We start from the raw sequence: 17,441 nt of genomic DNA on the forward strand, positions 1-17,441 counted from the left end.
GAAATGTAAATGTCAGACTTTTTCCATCTGTAATGTGATCTTCCAACAACAAAAATCCAGAAATAAAAACAAAGTAGTTCATTACTAGTAACATGTTAAAAGAAAATGGGGCTAGCTGTGTTCACAATCAGTTCAATCTGTTTCTAAATCATGCCTGTAGATAAGTAGCATACACCTGCCATCAATTAAAGTAATTCTGATTTAACCCAGATTGCTATCAGAGTTACTTGGATGTTTGGGATCGTATCCTACTGGAAGAGCCATGGGGGCCAATTTATCAATGTCTGGCGGATCATCTCCGCCAGACATCGCTGAATGCCGACAGCATACGCCCCCTGCAGATCCGCAGCCAATCGTCCGCTAGCAGGGGGGGCTCAATCAACACGATCAGGCGGATTGATGTCCGCAGTCTCAGAGGAGCTGTATGAGTTAAGAGGCAGTGGTCTTAACTCCTGTTTCCTGCGAGACTGATGGCTCGCACGGAAACAGGGCGATTAGGGGCCATTCGGCCGTTGTTAAATCGGACCCTAGGTCTACAAAAAGTTACCAAAGAAATTGAAAAAGCTAATTGTTGAAAAGAATGTGAAATATTTTCATGTCGGGTTAGCGCACATGAGAATATGCAATCAGGTTTACGCAAGAGTGGGGTGTTTTTCCACTTTTTTTCTCCATTGACTTCTATTAGGGAATACGGGAATGCACACGCAATATTCAAACTTCATCTTTTTGCACTCGTCGGGTTAGTGCACAAGCAAAAACAGTTTACATTCAACCCATAATACAAGTGCAACCGGACAAGCGCATAAAGCTTACTTCTAGCACAATTAATGCTCTATTGTTATCTGGCCCAAAGTCGAGTAGGGATAGATATGTTGCAGAGTTAGCCGTGAGAAGTCAAAAGGGTGCATTTCAAGTTCTAAAAAGTAGAAATTGCTCAATTTTCAGTGCTAAATACACAAAAAGGGGGCAAAATAATGAAACTATATTGCAAAGTTGTTTCATTATGCATAACTAAACATTTTATATAAAAATCTCAAGGTGTTTGCTGTCTTTTTAGATACTCAAACACCAATTTTAGCATTGATCACAAGCCATAATTGTCATTATGTTTTTCTAGTGATCATTATCCTAAAATGCTTTTACCATTAATACCTCTGAATCTTGAAATTGTTACCTCCCAAAAACAACATGAAATTTTTATCTTCTTTGTTTCACGATTTTATAATACAAATACCCCATCAAACGAAAAAAGGAATTTCAGGGGTTTAATAATTACAAGTGTTTGTATCTGTTAAGTGATGTTGTTTCTTAATGTCACCCATTATGGTGAAGGCTATTTTAGTGTGTTTACCCAAGCACAAAACCAATTTTACATTTGAAAACTTTGGGGGGGTACTTTGTATAAGTTAATAAGTGTTGTCTGGGGTTTATCAAGTCCTTTTAGGAATTCGATAAGTGAAAAAAGGAAACGTAAGCATGTCCTTAAAGTGATGATAAAATCCCCTCTTTTTAAAATCAGATCCCGACTGTTAGCGATATTTTAGATGGAGTTTAATACATCAGTTGTAATGAAGATGCAATATAACTTACGGCTAGATTTAGAGTTGGGCGGTAGCAGTCAAAACCAGCGTTAGAGGCTCCTAACGCCGATTTTACCGCCCTCTGGTATTTGGAGTCAGTCAGGAAAGGGTCTAACACTCACTTTGCAGCCGCGACTTTTCCATACCGCAGATCCCCCTACGCCATTTGCGTATCCTATCTTTTCAATGGGATCTTTCTAACGCCGGTATTTAGAGTCGTGGCTGAAGTGAGCGTTAGAAATCTAACGACAAAACTCCAGCAGCAAAAAAAAGTCAGTAGTTAAGAGCTTTCTGGGCTAACGCCGGTTCATAAAGCTCTTAACTACTGTGCTCTAAAGTACACTAACACCCATAAACTACCTATGTACCCCTAAACCGAGGTCCCCCCACATCGCCGCCACTCTATTAAAATTTTTTAACCCCTAATCTGCCGCTCCGTACACCGCCGCCAGCTGGTAATTTTGTAATTATTTTAACTAGGTAACTATTAAATGGTTATTAACTATTTAATAGCTATTGTACCTGGTTAATATAATTACAAAGTTGCCTGTAAAATAAATATTAATCCTAAAATAGCTACAATATAATTATAATTTATATTGTAGCTATATTAGGTTTTATTTTACAGGTAAGTATTTAGCTTTAAATAGGAATAATTTATTTAATAATAGTTAATTTATTTCGTTAGATTTAAATTATATTTAAAGGGACAGTTTACTCAAAAATGTTCTCCCCTTTAATTTGTTCCCAATGATCCACTTTACCTGCTGGAGTGTATTCAATTGTTTACAAGTAGCTCCTTTACCCTTATATTGGCATTTGAAATAGTTGATGTAGCATGTGGTATCCCCACCTATTCTGAAAGTTTGTGGCCGCAGGTCCCAACTATAGATAAGCTTTGTAAACACAGCCAGCAGAAGAAATTACACTCCCAGTGGAATATAGGAGATAAGGTAATAAAATGTTGATTTTCCATTGTTCTCTCCAAGTACTGGTGATTGTTTTATGGACAGATATAAGATAAAGAAACATGTATATGTAGACATTGTGATATAGTAATGAGATCTGATTATACATACAAGCTCAACCTATTTTATTAGGTTGTGGCTTCAAAACACAAAATCAGAGTTTTAATATACAAAAATAAACCTTAAAAAGCAAATTTTCATACTTTTTTACTCTGCAGTTGGTAAAAAAAGCAATTGTAAACACATTAAGGGAAAAACTATTTTACAGTATACTGTCCCTTTAAGTTAGGGGGGTGTTAGGGTTAGAGTTAGACTTAGCTTTAAGGGTTAATACATTTATTATAGTAGCGGTGAGATCCGGTCGGCAGATTAGGGGTTAATTATTGTAGGTAGGTGGAGGCGACGTTGTGGGGGGCAGATTAGGGGTTAATAAATATAATATAGGGGTCGGCGGTGTTAGGGGCAGCAGATTAGGGGTACATAGGTATAATGTAGCTGGCGGCGGTGTACGGAGCGGCAGATTATGGGTTAATAATAATATGCAGGTGTCAGCGATAGCGGGGGCGGCAGATTAGGGGTTAATAAATATAATATAGGGGTCGGCAGTGTTAGGGGCAGCAGATTAGGGGTACATAGGGATAACGTAGGTTGCTGCGGTGTACGGAGCGGCAGATTAGGGGTTAATAATAATATGCAGGGGTCAGCGATAGCGGGGGCGGCAGATTAGGGGTTAATAAGTGTAAGGTTAGGGGTGTTTAGACTCGGGGTTCATGTTAGGGTGTTAGGTGCAGACTTAGGAAGTGTTTCCCCATAGAAAACAATGGGGCTGCGTTAGGAGCTGAATGCTGCTTTTTTGCAGGTGTTAGGTTTTTTTTCAGCTCAAACGGCCCCATTGTTTTCTATGGGGGAATCGTGCACGAGCACGTTTTTGAAGCTGGCCGCGTCCGTAAGCAATGCTGGTATTTAGAGTTGCAGTGGCGGTAAATATGCTCTACGCTCCCTTTTTGGAGCCTAACGCAGCCATTCTGTGAACTCTAAATACCAGCGGTATTTAAAAGGTGCGGGGGGAAAAAAACACGCGTAGCTAACGCACCCCTTTGGCCGCAGAACTCTAAATCTAGCCGTTAGTTTTTAATATAGATAAAAAATTCTAATTTTCCTTGCTCTGCCGCCCTTTTCAAAAGTTAAAGGGACAGTCTAGTCAAAATTAAGCTTTCATGATTCAGATAGGGTATGTAATTTTAAACAATTTTCTAATTTACGTTTATCATCAAATTTGCTTTGTTGTTCTACTGGTATTCTTAGTTTAAAGCTAAACCTATGTAGGCTCATATTGTAATTTCTAAGCCCTTTAATCTCAGTGCATTTTGACAGTTATATAGATAGCATTGTGCCCAAGCCCGTGGAGTTACCTAGGAGTCAGCACTGATTGGCTAAAATGCAAGTCTGTCAAAAATCTGTCAAAATAACTGAAATAAGGGGAAATCTTTTTAAACAACAAAAATTCTGGAGTAAACTGTCCCTTTAATTTTTCTGTGAGCTAACAGTTTGAATTGTTCTCCAATCAGCGCTCTAGCTAAAACAAAAATGCCATATAGGGAGTGCGCTGATTGGACAACAATTCAAACCGTAGCTCACAGAAGAAAATACTTTTGAAGTGTACGGCAGAGTAAGGGGTATTTGAATTTCATATCTACATTAACAAATAAGCTGTAGAGCACCTTTATCATATCTGATGAACTGAACTCCATCTAAACTATCACTAACAGTCATCACTTTAAGTATCACTTATCTGAATTGTGATCAGAAGAACAGGACTGGCACGTGGTAATTATAAAACCAGGTTTTCACTGAAATAATAATGCACCAATAACCAATTTAAATGGCTGATTGTGATCGCATCAGCATACAACATGGCTCATAGGCAGCTTTTATTTATTAAATGATATATTGTGAGCAACACCTATATTAGTTTTGACAATGTTCCTATATTTACCCACCACAGTCACTACCAAGGCCTCTATGTATCAAGCCGTCTACTTACCTGCATTCGCCGGCCCAATACGCTCGCCTAAGCTCGCCTAACATCGCCGCCGCAGACCTGAATACGTTTGCCAAAGTTATCAAGAAAGCTGTCAAGAAGCCGCGAACCAAGTACGGAGCGATGAGCAGCGGACTGTTGTTAACTGACAGTCATCGATCTCGCTGCTCATCGGCTTCTTCGCAGCTTTCTTGCTAGCCTGTCACTAAGCACCCACACTAAACTATACAGTTTTACCCTCTAAACCTCTGCTCCCGGAGCCCCCCGCACCTGAATAAAGTTATTACCCCCTAAACCGCCGCTCTCTGACCCCGCCGCCACCTACATTATACCTATTAACCCCTAATCTGCCATCCCTTATACCTCCGCCACCTATATTAAAGTTATTAACCCCTATCCTGCAGATCCCGGACACCGCCGCAACTAAATAAATTGTTTAACCCCTAAACCATCGCTCCCGGACCCCGCTGCAACTAAATTAAATGTTTAACCCCTAAACCGATGTTCCCGGATCCCGCCACCACCTATATTAAACTTATTAACCCCTAAACCTAAGTCTAACACTAACACCCCCCTAGCTTAAATATTATTTAAATAAATCTAAATACATATAACAATTATTAACTAAATTATTCCTATTTAAAACTAAATACTTACCTGTAAAATAAACCCTAAAATAGCTACAATATAATTATAGCTCCATTGACTTCTATTGGAGAATACGTTAATGCATTTGCGATATTCGAAAATCAGCTTTTTGCGCACATTGGGTTAGCGTGTGAGATAACCTTTTACTTTCAACTTGTAATATAAGCGCTACTCGACGTGCACAAAAACCTTACTCCTAGTGGAGTTAGCGCGTGACCGGAAGAGATAAATACCGCTCCACTTGTAATCTGGCCCTGTATTGGCGATATCTATTACCTTACAGCTATAGCTGTATTATATATTATACCTGGTGTAGATTATTGGGCCTCTAGTTATAAAGCCGTCAACCGCAAATACGCTGGAATTCCGCAGCGTATTTGTGGCGAGGCTGATTCGCCTTAGTTATCAAAGGCTAGACCGGCAAAAGTAGAATATAGTGACGTAAGCTACGATCTGCCGGTCTCAGTCCGACACAGATCGATGCTTATGTCACTACAGATGTTCCGAATGCAAGTTCGGCACTATCTGACTACTTTTGCTAGTTATCAAATAACTAGCAGGTACGCTCAGCACTATTCCGGCCCAGCGTACCTGGTTTTCAATCCGCCGCCCTGGTGGCGGCGGATCCCATAGGAATCAATGGGAGTCTGACAGCAGCGAAAGCTCATGTTTGCTGCTGCCCAATATCCCATTGATTTCTAGGAGATGTCTGCACCTAACACCCTAACATGTACTCCGAGTCTAAACACCCCTAATCTGCCCCCCCTTCACCGCCACCACCTAAATAAAGTTATTACCCCCTAAACCGCCGCTCCCGGACCCCGCCGCCACCTACATTATACCTATTAACCCCTAATCTGCCGCCCCCTATACTGCCGCCACCTATATTAAAGTTATTAACCCCTATCCTGCGGATCCCGGTCCCCGGCGCAACTAAATAAATTGTTTAACCCCTAAACCGCCGCTCCCGGACCCCGCCTCAACTAAATTAAATGTTTAACCCCTAAACCGCCGCTCCCGGACTCCGCCGCCACCTATATTAAACTTATTAACCCCTAAACCTAAGTCTAACACTAACACTAACACCCCCCTAACTTAAATATTATTTAAATAAATCTAAATACATATTACAATTATTAACTAAATTATTCCTATTTAAAACTAAATACCTGTAAAATAAACCCTAAAATAGCTACAATATAACTAATAATTATATTGTAGCTATTTTAGGATTTATTTTTATTTTACAGGCAACTTTGTATTTATTTTAAATAGGTACAATAGCTATTAAATAGTTATTAACTATTTAATAGCTACCTAGTTAAAATAACTACAAAATTACCTGTAAAATAAATCCTAACCTAAGTTACAAATACACTACACTATCATTAAATTAATTAAATTAATTACCTACAATTACCTAAAATTAAATACAATTAAATAAACTAAACTATAGTACAAAAAACCCCACTAAATTACAGAAAATAAAAAAAATACAAGAACTTTAAACTGATTACACCTAATCTAAGCCCCCTAATAAAATACAAAAGCCCCCAAAATAATAAAATGCCCTACCCTATACTAAATTACAAAGTAATCAGCTCTTTTACCAGCCTTTAAAAGGGCTTTTTGCGGGGCATTGCCCCAAAGTAATCAGCTCTTTTACCTGTAAAAAAAAATACAACCCCCCCCAACATTACAACCCACCACCCACACACCCCTACTCTAAAACCCACCCAAACCCCCCTTTAAAAAACCTAACACTAACCCCCTGAAGATCCCCCTACCTTGAGCCGTGTTCACCCAGCCGGGCCGAATTCTTCATCCAAGCGGGGCAGAAGAGGTCCTCCATCCGGCCGAAGTCTTCATCCAAGCCACGTCTTCTATCTTCAATCATCCAGAGCGGAGCGGAGCCATCTTCAATCCAGCCGACGCGGAGCCATCTTCTTCCAACGACATCCTAACACCGAATGCCTGGTCCTTTAAATGACGTCATCCAAGATGGCGTCCCTCGAATTCCGATTGGCTGATAGGATTCTATCCGATTGGCTGATTACATCAACCAATCTGATTTTTCCTACCTTAATTCTGATTGGCTGATAGAATCCTATCAGCCAATCGGAATTTGAGGGACGCCATCTTGGATGACGTCATTTAAAGGACCAGGCATTCAGTGTTAGGACGTCGTTGGAAGAAGATGGCTCCGCGTCGGCTGGATGGAAGATGGCTCCGCTCCAGATGATTGAAGATAGAAGACGCCGCTTGGATGAAGACTTCGGCCGGATGGAGGACCTCTTCTTCCCCGCTTGGATGAAGAATTTGGCCCGGCTGGGTGAACACGGCTCAAGGTAGGGGGATCTTCAGGGGGTTAGTGTTAGGTTTTTTTAAGGGGGGTTTGGGTGGGTTTTAGAGTAGGGGTGTGTGGGTGGTGGGTTGTAATGTTGGGGGGGTGTATTTTTTTTTACAGGTAAAAGAGCTAATTACTTTGGGGCAATGCCCCGCAAAAAGCCCTTTAAAGGGCTGGTAAAAGAGCTGATTACTTTGTAATTTATTATAGGGTAGGGCATTTTATTATTTTTGGGTTTTTTTTTATTTTATTAGGGGGCTTAGATTAGGTGTAATTAGTTTAAAGTTCTTGTATTTTTTTTATTTTCTGTAATTTAGTGGGGGGGGTTGTACTATAGTTTAGTTTATTTAATTGTATTTAATTTTAGGTAATTGTAGGTAATTTATTTAATTAATTTAATGATAGTGTAGTGTTAGGTGTATTCGTAACGTAGGTTAGGATTTATTTTACAGGTAATTTTGTAGTTATTTTAACTAGGTAGCTATTAAATAGTTAATAACTATTTAATAGCTATTGTACCTATTTAAAATAAATACAAAGTTGCCTGTAAAATAAAAATAAATCCTAAAATAGCTACAATATAATTATTAGTTATATTGTAGCTATTTTAGGGTTTATTTTACAGGTATTTAGTTTTAAATAGGAATAATTTAGTTAATAATTGTAATATGTATTTAGATTTATTTAAATAATATTTAAGTTAGGGGGGTGTTAGTGTTAGTGTTAGACTTAGGTTTAGGGGTTAATAAGTTTAATATAGGTGGCGGCGGGGTCCGGGAGCGGCGGTTTAGGGGTTAAACATTTAATTTAGTTGAGGCGGGGTCCGGGAGCGGCGGTTTAGGGGTTAAACAATTTATTTAGTTGCGCCGGGGTACGGGATCCGCAGAATAGGGGTTAATAACTTTAATATAGGTGGCGGCAGTATAGGGGGCGGCAGATTAGGGGTTAATAGGTATAATGTAGGTGGTGGCGGGGTCCGGGAGCGGCGGTTTAGGGGGTAATAACTTTATTTAGGTGGTGGCGGTGAAGGGGGGGCAGATTAGGGGTGTTTAGACTCGGGGTACATGTTAGGGTGTTAGGTGCAGACATCTCCTAGAAATCAATGGGATATTGGGCAGCAGCAAACATGAGCTTTCGCTGCTGTCAGACTCCCATTGATTCCTATGGGATCCGCCGCCACCAGGGCGGCGGATTGAAAACCAGGTACGCTGGGACGGAATAGTGCTGAGCGTACCTGCTAGTTATTTGATAACTAGCAAAAGTAGTCAGATAGTGCCGAACTTGCATTCGGAACATCTGTAGTGACGTAAGCATCGATCTGTGTCGGACTGAGACCGGCGGATCGTAGCTTACGTCACTATATTCTACTTTTGCCGGTCTCTAGCCTTTGATAACTAAGGCGAATCAGCCTCGCCACAAATACGCTGCGGAATTCCAACGTATTTGTGGTTGACGGCTTTATAACTAGAGGCCCAATAATCTACACCAGGTATAATATGTAATACAGATATAGCTGTAAGGTAATAGATATCGCCAATACAGGGCCAGATTACAAGTGGAGCGGTATTTATCTCTCCCGGTCACGCGCTAACTCCACTAGGAGTAAGGTTTTTGTGCACGTCGAGTAGCGCTTATATTACAAGTTGAAAGTAAAAGGTTATCTCACACGCTAACCCAATGTGCGCAAAAAGCTGATTTTTGAATATCGCAAATGCATTAACGTATTCTCCAATAGAAGTCAATGGAGCAAAATAAGTGGGGGGGGGGAATATTACCCTACTTGCGAGCAAACGTGATCACATTTTCTCAAGTGTGCTAACCCGACATGAAAATATAAATATTTCACATTCCAATGTACTTCATGTAGCAGAATATGTTATATTTATTCGTAAATACATATTTCTACATATATCTGATTGTATTGTGGTACAATATATATATATATATATATATATATATATATATATATATATATATAGGCACAAATATAAACAGATATATATATATATATATATATATAAATATAGAGAGAGAGAGAGAGAGAGAGAGAGAGAGAGAGAGAGAGAGAGAGAGAGAGAGAGAGAGGAATATCTGTTAATAACTATTTAGAACATATTCCCATATGTGTAGAATATTAAAATGTGAAATATTTACAGTAGAGTAAATACACAGTAAATACACAGTATAATACTTTATTTAATATGAATATTGCATAAATATGATTTTACATGTTTCAGTTACTTAAAGGGACAGTCAACTCCAAAAAATTCCCCATTCCCCAGGGACTCACGTCAAAATAAACTTTTATGATTTAGAGTATGCAGTTTTAAGACACTTCCATTATCAGATTTTGCACAATCTTTTTATATTCATACATTCTGTTATTGGTTGATATCTGCCACATGATACAGGTGGCTGGGAAAATGGGAGAAAAAAATAAATTTGTCAGAAAAGAATATACTGTTTATTTGAAATTAAGAGTACTTGTTATTGCCTTGTCTTTTTATTATGCACTTGTTATTTATGCAATTCTACTTCATTGAGTGGTCCTTTAATATACTTTTAACCCCTGTGATTACCTTGTATCTAAGCCTCTTTTGACAGCCCCCTGATCACATGACTATTTTTTTATTTATTTTCTATTGACTTGCATTTTAGCCAATTAGTGCAGTGTCAGCCATAACTCCCGGGAGAGCACATGAACAAGCCTTGTTTTGTTGTGAAAAGCTAATACAAAAGCATATGATAAGAGGCTGTTTGTAGTGGCTTGGAAACAGGCAGAAATTTAGAGGTTTATATGTTATAACATAAATTAATATAACAATGCTGATTGTGCAAAGCTTGGGAATGGGTAGTAAAGGTGTTATCTATCTTTTTAAACAATAACAATTTTAGTGTTGACTGTCCCTGTAACTGCATAGGGCTCCAATGCACATATATATATATATATATATATATATATATATATATTATATATATATATATATATATAGTGTATATATATATATATATATATATATATATATATATATATATAGTTTTGCAAGAAAAAAGCACACTCACAGGGGCGAGAGGGAGAGAGAGAGAAAGAGAGAGATTTCCAGCCACTTTCAGGGTATTGCAGCGATGCCTCAATATTGAGGCATTGTGCAATACCCTTTTTTTAAGCAACCAATGCAGAGAGAGCAACTCTGTGGCCCTCTCTGCATAGGCCAGCAATGGTGCCAATCATTGGTGGCTTGGGAGGGATAGCAGGGAGGCGGGTAGGCGGCCCATCGCTGGAGCAGTTCTGGTTTCAGATGCAGAGAGGTCTGGTCGCGCGCAAAGGGGCGGGAGCAGGTGGGACCGCTACACTATGGAAAAATGTTAGTGAAAAGGAAGGAGGGAGAGGGGGAGGATAGTGTTGGGAAAGGGATCTGGGAGGGAGAGTTGTGTAGGGTATTGAGGGGGCAGCTACACTACAGAAAAATTGGGTTTTTATTTATTTATTTTTATTAAAAAAGCCATTTTTTTTTGCAAACTGGGTACTGACAGACAGCTGACAGTACTTAAGATATAATAATAATTTGCGATTTATTTAGCGCTTTTCTCCCTGTGAGAATCAAAGCACTTTACAAATATACTGTACCAACATAAGACATAAAAGTTAGGAGTTTCTGAAGGTCAGATAAGAGGACTGAATGCCTGATGGAAGAGGTGGGTCTTTAGCTTTTTTTTAAAAGTCTGTAAGGACGGTGCCTCTCTGATTGCGCATGGTAAAGAGTTCCAGAAAGTAGGGGCAGCATTGCAGAATGCTCTTGAGCCTGAGTTTGTCCTTATTCTTGGCACTGAGAGGAGGGATGTATTGGCTGACCTAAGTGAACGGGATGGGAAGTAGGGTATCAGGAGCTCCTTCAGGTACTGTGGGCCTTGGTTGTTTAAGGCTTTGAAGGTCAGCAGGCCAATTTTAAAATATGTTAGCCATTTAATTGGAAGCCAATGCAGGGAGTGGAGAACAGGTGTTAAGTGGCAGGAATGAGTTTGATTGGTCAATAGTCTTGTTGCTGCGTTTTGTACTGTCTGAAGGCGATGGAGTTCTTTTTTTGGGAGGCCCAAATAAAGTGCATTGCAGTAATCTAGCCTAGAGGATACAAATGCATGGATTAATGTTGGCAGATCATCCGGTGGAATTAAGTGTTGTATCCTGGCTATGTTTTTCAGATGAAAGTAGGCAGATTTTATTACGGAGGAAATCTGCTGTTTAAAAGATAGTCCAGCATCAATCAGCACTCCTTTGCTGAACTAACGAGTTCAGAGCCTCCAAGCTCCAGGCCAGTTGGGTGATCGTGGGATATTTTTGATGCCCGGGGTCCCCTCACCAAGAGTAACTCTGTTTTGTCCGTGTTCACTTTGAGACAGCTAGCATTCATCCATTCTATGAGGTCTGTTAAGCAACTGTTTATGCGGGATGCTGGGTTTGTCTGGAGCAAAGGAGAAGTAGAGTTGTGTGTCATCAGCGTAACAATGATACCTTAGGCCATGTTGGTTAATGATGTCCCTCAGTGGTAGTAAGTAAATTGCGAATAGCATGGGAGACAGGATAGATCCTTGTGGAACTCCGCAGGCCAGTTCTGTTGGTGCTGATGAGCTTGATCCTGATATTACTCTCTGTGATCTACCAGCGAGGAAGGATTTAAACCAGTTAAGGACTGTGCCTCCTAGACCACAGATGTACTGCAAGCGCTCTATTAGAATCCTATGGTCAATGGTGTCAAATGCAGCTGAGAGATCCAGGAGGATTAGAATGGAGTAATCACCTTTGTCTCTTGCCATGAGGAGATCATTTAGCACTTGGACTAGCGCTGTTTCAGTGCTGTGGCGGCATCTGAAGCCTGACTGGAAAGGATCGAATATGTTTAGGCGTGATAGATGGGCTTCCAGTTGAATTGCCACTACTTTTTCAATTATTTTCACCAGAAATGGGAGGTTGGATACTGGTCTGTAATTAGTCATGTAGTCTGGGTCTAATAAAGGTTTTTTAGGAGTGGTTTTACCACAGCTTCTTTTAGAGGATCTGGAAAGTCTCCTGTTTTTAGTGAACACTGCACTATTTTTGTGAGGACTGGGGCGAGTGTTTCAATGCATCAAGATATGAGCTGAGTTGGAGCAGGGTCTAAGTCACACGTAGTAGGGTGCAACTTTTGTATGGTGTTTTTAACTTCTTTTATATCCACATTTGTAAAAGTGGACTATAAACTGGGGCAGTCTGGCATTCCATTATAGTGGTTCTGGTGTGTAACTGTTTGGCCTGCTGTGATAGCGGTTCAGATTGAGGAAATCTTGTCTCTGAAGAAGTTTGCAAATGCTTCACATTTATCCTGAGAAAAGTTGGTGGGGCTAAGCATGCATGCTGGTTTGCAGAGCCTTTCTACTGTGCGAAACAGTTGCCTGAGTCTATTGTGGGAGAGTGCAATTTTGCGTGATAAAAATGAAGATTTTTTCTGAGTTATCTTGGATTGATATTTATTTAGATGTTTGGTAAGAGCGGCTTTATCCTCTGGATCATGTGTTCTGCGCCACTTTCTCTCGAGCTTACGTCCTGTTCTTTTCATTTCTCTGATGGAGCTATCAAACCACGGGTGGCAAATAGGTAGAGGGGGAGGGTTAGAGAGCTGTTTGGGGGGGATCAGGGAGGTTGGTGGCTAAGGGGGATCCAACACTGCAGAATATATATTAAAAAAAAAAAAAAACTAGAAGTACTTAAGATGGCGGTAATGATATGTCTGCTATTTCTGAACAAAGGGGACCCCAGAGAAGCATTTGCAACCATTTGTGCCATAATTGCACACGCTGTTTGTAAATAATTTCAGTGAGAAACCTAAAGCTTGTGAAAAAGTTAACGTTTTTTTTTATTTGATCGCATTTAGCGGTGAAATGATGGCATGAAATATACCAAAATGGGTCTAGATCAATACTTTGGGTTGTCTACTAAAATATATATATATATATATATATATATATATATATATATATACATGTCAAGGGATATTCAGGGATTCCTGATAGAAATCAGTGTTACAATGTAACTATGGCTAATTTTGAAGAAAAAAAATGGTTTGGAAATTCTACTTGTACTTATTGCCCTATAACTTGCAAAAAGAACATGTAAACATTGGGTATTTCTAAACTCAGGACAAAATTTAGAAACTATTTAGCATGGGGTGTTTGGTGGTTGTAGATGTGTAAGAGATTTTGGGGGTCAAAGTTAGAAAAAGTGTGTTTTTTTCAATTGTTTCATTATATTTTATAAACAATTTTAGAGTAAATTATATGATATTATGAAAATAATATTATCTTTAGAAAGTCAATTTAATGGCGAGAAAAACGGTATATATGTGTGGGTACAGTAAATGAGTAAGAGGAAAATTACAGCTAAACACAAACACAGCAAAAAACATCATTTATGTAAGAACTTACCTGATAAATTAATTTCTTTCATATTGGCAAGAGTCCATGAACTAGTGACGTATGGGATATACAATCCTACCAGGAGGGACAAAGTTTCCCAAACCTCAAAATGCCTATAAATACACCCCTCACCACACCCACAATTCAGTTTAACCAATAGCTAAGTAGTGGGGTGATAAAGAAAGGAGTAAAAAGCATCAACAAAGGAATATGGAAATAATTGTGCTTTATACAAAAAAATCATAACCACCATAAAAAGGGTGGGCCTCATGGACTCTTGCCAATATGAAATAAATTAATTTATCAGGTAAGTTCTTATATAAATTATGTTTTCTTTCATGTAATTGGCAAGAGTCCATGAGCTAGTGACGTATGGGACAGCAATACCCAAGAGTGGAACTTCACGCAAGAGTCACTAGAGAGGGAGGGATAAAATAAAAACAGCCATTTTCCGCTGAAAATAATTAATCCACAACCCAAAATATAAATTCATTCTCATAAATGAAAAGAAAAACTTAAACATAAGCAGAAGAATGAAACTGAAACAGCTGCCTGAAGAACTTTTCTACTAAAAACTGCTTCTGAAGAAGCAAATACATCAAAACGGTAGAATTTAGTAAATGTATGCAAAGAAGACCAAGTTGCTGCTTTGCAAATCTGATCAACTGAAGCTTCATTCTTAAAAGCCCATGAAGTGGAGACTGATCTAGTAGAATGAGCTGTAATTCTCTGAGGCGGGGCTTTAACCGCGAAGCCAAGGAAACAGCAGAAGCCTTCTGACCTTTCCTAGAACCAGAAAAGATAACAAATAGACTTGAAGTCTTCCTGAAATCTTTAGTAGCTTCAACATAATATTTCAAAGCTCTTACCACATCCAAAGAATGTAAGGCTCTCTCCAAAGAATTCTTGGCATTAGGACACAAGGAAGGAACAACAATTTCTCTATTAATGTTGTTAAAATTCACAACCTTAGGTAAGAATTTAAATGAAGTCCGCAAAACCGCCTTATCCTTATGAAAAATCAGAAAAGGAGATTCACAAGAAAGAGCAGATAATTCAGTAACTCTTCTAGCAGAAGAGATGGCCAAAAGGAACAACACTTTCCAAGAAAGTAGTTTAATGTCCAAAGAATGCATAGGCTCAAAAGGAGGAGTCTGTAAAGCCTTCAAAACCAAATTAAGACTCCAAGGAGGAGAGATTGATTTAATGACAGGCTTGAGATGAACCAAAGCCTGTACAAAACAGTGAATATCAGGAAGTTTAGCAATCTTTCTGTGAAATAAAACAGAAAGAGCAGACATTTTTCCCTTCAAGGAACTTGCAGACAAACCCTTATCCAAACCATCCTGAAGAAACTGTAAAATTCTAGGAATTCTGAACGAATGCCAAGAGAATTTATGAGAAGAACACCATGAAATATAAATCTTCCAAACTCTATAATAAATCTTTCTAGAAACAGATTTACGAGCCTGTAACATAGAAACCTCTATGACTAAGCACTAGGCATTCAATTTCCATACCTTTAAATTTAATGATTTGAGATCCTGATGGAAAAACGGACCTTGAGACAGAAGGTCCGGCCTTAATGAAAGTGGCCAAGTTTGGCAACTGGACATCCGAATAAGATCCACATACCAAAACCTGTGAGGCCATGCTGGAGCCACGAGCAACATAAACGATTGCTCCATGATGATTTTGGAGATCACTCTTGGAAGAAGAACTAGAGGCGGAAAAATATAAGCAGGTTGATAACACCAAGGAAGTGTCAACGCATCCACTGCTTCCGCCTGAGGATCCCTGGACCTGGACAGGTAACTGGGTAGTTTGCAACCATTTGTGCCATAATTGCACACGCTGTTTGTAAATAATTTTAGTGAGAAACCTAAAGCTTGTGAAAAAGTTAACGTTTTTTTTTATTTGATCGCATTTAGCGGTGAAATGATGGCATGAAATATACCAAAATGGGTCTAGATCAATACTTTGGGTTGTCTACTAAAATATATATATATATATATATATATATATATATATATATATATATACACATGTCAAGGGATATTCAGGGATTCCTGATAGAAATCAGTGTTACAATGTAACTATGGCTAATTTTGAAGAAAAAAAATGGTTTGGAAATTCTACTTGTACTTATTGCCCTATAACTTGCAAAAAGAACATGTAAACATTGGGTATTTCTAAACTCAGGACAAAATTTAGAAACTATTTAGCATGGGGTGTTTGGTGGTTGTAGATGTGTAAGAGATTTTGGGGGTCAAAGTTAGAAAAAGTGTGTTTTTTTCAATTGTTTCATTATATTTTATAAACAATTTTAGAGTAAATTATATGATATTATGAAAATAATATTATCTTTAGAAAGTCAATTTAATGGCGAGAAAAACGGTATATATGTGTGGGTACAGTAAATGAGTAAGAGGAAAATTACAGCTAAACACAAACACAGCAAAAACAGAATTTATGTTTACCTGATAAATTACTTTCTCCAACGGTGTGTCCGGTCCACGGCGTCATCCTTACTTGTGGGATATTCTCTTCCCCAACAGGAAATGGCAAAGAGCCCAGCAAAGCTGGTCACATGATCCCTCCTAGGCTCCGCCTACCCCAGTCATTCGACCGACGTTAAGGAGGAATAATTGCATAGGAGAAACCATATGGTACCGTGGTGACTGTAGTTAAAGAAAATAAATTATCAGACCTGATTAAAAAAAACCAGGGCGGGCCGTGGACCGGACACACCGTTGGAGAAAGTAATTTATCAGGTAAACATAAATTCTGTTTTCTCCAACATAGGTGTGTCCGGTCCACGGCGTCATCCTTACTTGTGGGAACCAATACCAAAGCTTTAGGACACGGATGAAGGGAGGGAGCAAATCAGGTCACCTAAATGGAAGGCACCACGGCTTGCAAAACCTTTCTCCCAAAAATAGCCTCAGAAGAAGCAAAAGTATCAAACTTGTAAAATTTGGTAAAAGTGTGCAGTGAAGACCAAGTCGCTGCCCTACATATCTGATCAACAGAAGCCTCGTTCTTGAAGGCCCATGTGGAAGCCACAGCCCTAGTGGAATGAGCTGTGATTCTTTCGGGAGGCTGCCGTCCGGCAGTCTCGTAAGCCAATCTGATGATGCTTTTAATCCAAAAAGAGAGAGAGGTAGAAGTTGCTTTTTGACCTCTCCTTTTACCAGAATAAACAACAAACAAGGAAGATGTTTGTCTAAAATCCTTTGTAGCATCTAAATAGAATTTTAGAGCGCGAACAACATCCAAATTGTGCAACAAACGTTCCTTCTTTGAAACTGGTTTCGGACACAGAGAAGGTACGATAATCTCCTGGTTAATGTTTTTGTTAGAAACAACTTTTGGAAGAAAACCAGGTTTAGTACGTAAAACCACCTTAT

Source organism: Bombina bombina, chromosome 2, assembly GCF_027579735.1.
Source record: "Bombina bombina isolate aBomBom1 chromosome 2, aBomBom1.pri, whole genome shotgun sequence".
Taxonomy (NCBI): domain Eukaryota; kingdom Metazoa; phylum Chordata; class Amphibia; order Anura; family Bombinatoridae; genus Bombina; species Bombina bombina.